The following is a 2,545-nucleotide window of genomic DNA, read 5'->3' as shown; positions in this document are numbered from 1 at the left end:
GTTGGCATCTTGTTGCTGTTCATTTGTAAAGTTAGGAAACATTTAGGCTACTGTTGTTTAACAAGATTAAGTTTTAAATTTACAATTGAGACAAGGAGAAAAGGAAAAGCAATCTCACTTTTAAACTTTTTAAATCTCTTTAATACCAGAGATCAAATCCTTTTCTTTTCAAAAATAGTACTTGAGAAATGAAAAACGTGTCAATGCAATATTTGGCGGGATTTAAACTAGATGTATTTCAAAACATAAGTGAAATAACAAACCGACGAACAATAACGTATTGTTCAAATAAACAAAATGTAAGACATGAACTCCTTCGTAAGATTGTTAAGTGCCGTTCCTTTTTCATAAATTGACATTGTCCAAATGCGTATCACCATGTTATAAAGTAGAACTTGATAATATTGGTTTGTAAACAATGTATGAGGGCCATGTTAAATAGAAAATTTTTCTTTCTCTTTTTTTTTTATTTTCCCGTCAGCTAACACTAGATAATTTTATCTAACAATAGAATTTTCTCCATTTCTTTCCTATTTCAACGCGGTAAAGAAAATAATTTTTGAACCCAATCCCCCTCCCGAAAAAATGAATACACCATACCAAGTATTTAACCCATCTTCAATACTAATCCTTATAATTTCATGACTTTAAGAATTTCTTACACCTATACAAAAAAACAATGTATGTAACATAAATAAATATGAAAAAAATTATTTGCTCATCATTTGATATTGTTAGTGATACAATCATGCCGATTGAAATTATACCTCAATTTATTAATTAAGGAATAATTTTTTAAGCATTATGAGGCGATCAAATACGGTCGGGTGTGATCAAATCAATAAAAGCTCGATTTTGAGTAAATTGTCAATAAAAAAGGAAAATAAACACTTATTAATATCACTTTCTTAGAGCCCCAATTTCAAATATGTGTTTGAGCTGTTAAAAACTAAATGTTTTAGATATTGGTTAAGAATGTAGATAAATAAACACTTATTAATATCACTTTCTTAAAGCCCCAATTTCAAATATGTGTTTGAGCTGTTAAAAACTAAATGTTTTAGATATTGGTTAAGAATGTAGATAACAGAGTTGTTTCCCGTTGAATAGAATTCTTTTGCAACCGAAGGACCTTTCTTCAAAAAAATTCTTTTTTATTCTTCGGGGCTTTTTTTCATGAGCAATTTAATCACTGTACTTCAAAATTTAAACACTTTTGTGGAAACTCATGCATTAAGGGTGTTATTTACTCAGGGTTTGAGTTCTCAAATTACGATTGTTAAAAAGTTCAATGTAATTAGTAAAATTTGTTCTAAACACAAAAAGTATTTATGAAATGAATTATTATTGACAAAACATTCAAAAGTTTTACTTTATTATGGAATTATGCTCAAACAAAAATTGACTTTTAGCCAAACAGAGGAAATTCGGACTTAATTTTGCAGATTTTGTTTTCTGCTAAAAGTTTTTTGGCAGTAGTCTAATATTAAAAGTTAGGATTTTATATTTAAGTCTACGTAATTTTGCATATTTTCCGTTGGTTTTACCTCACTTATTCATTAAAATAATCTTATGGCCCGAATAATGATAATATTGAAAAATGCTTAAAAACATTAAAAGACATCATATCTCAAAATTTTGATCATTGACCTCATATAAATTTTATGCTAACAGAATAAGGTCAATATAAGTAGTTCAATATCATAAATGTTTTTGTATTATCATCATTCAATTTTTTGTAAAATTGAATCAAAAATGGGTGGGGATTTGAAAACTGATAGAGGAAATTCGGACTGAATTATTTAAAAAAAATGATGCTGAAATCTTAATGTTGTGTACTTATTTAGTGCCATTACCTTTCGTAAACTGTATCTTATTTTTTAAAGTGTTTAATTATTTGTAATATTTTTATAATTAAGAAAATCTCAATCGTAGTGTAAAATTTTTTGGGATTTTTCTTGAATTTTCAATAAATATTCAATGGCCATTAACTCAAAAAGTAGGTCATTGACCTACTTTTCTGAAAGTGAAAAATAACAATACAAGCAAAGGTCTATAACACACAATAGATGGTTTTTCATTATCATCAGTGGATTTTTTTTTCATTCTGAGTAAACGTCATCCTTAACTAAAAAAACATTTTTAAAATATTTTAAAACTAGTGGTTTGAATAATCAATGCATATTAAATCACAAATTAAACGATGTGTCATTTATTTCAATTAACGAAATAGTTTCGTTGAATTCGAATTTTTGTCATGAACATGAAAGATATTGTGTGACGAATCCTAATATCTTGAATTTATTTTAATTTTTAGAAGAGTTAATGGTCGAAACGGCTCTACTCAACCTAACATGTACTTCAGATGATAAGGTTTTCACATATCAGATAGTTAAAAATACACCATTTGTAGTTCAGGACTTTCTCTTATTTAACCCAGAACGTTTTCTTATTGGTGCCTTCTTCATATTTTCAAAAAGATACATTTTATGCTAATCAGTACCTTTTGCAAAGTGCATTGTATTCAAACTTAATAAAGACCCTA

This window comes from Magallana gigas, chromosome 10, assembly GCF_963853765.1.
Source record: "Magallana gigas chromosome 10, xbMagGiga1.1, whole genome shotgun sequence".
NCBI lineage: Eukaryota > Metazoa > Mollusca > Bivalvia > Ostreida > Ostreidae > Magallana > Magallana gigas.
The sequence above is the reverse complement of the archived record's forward strand: the minus strand, read 5'-3'. Positions refer to the sequence as shown.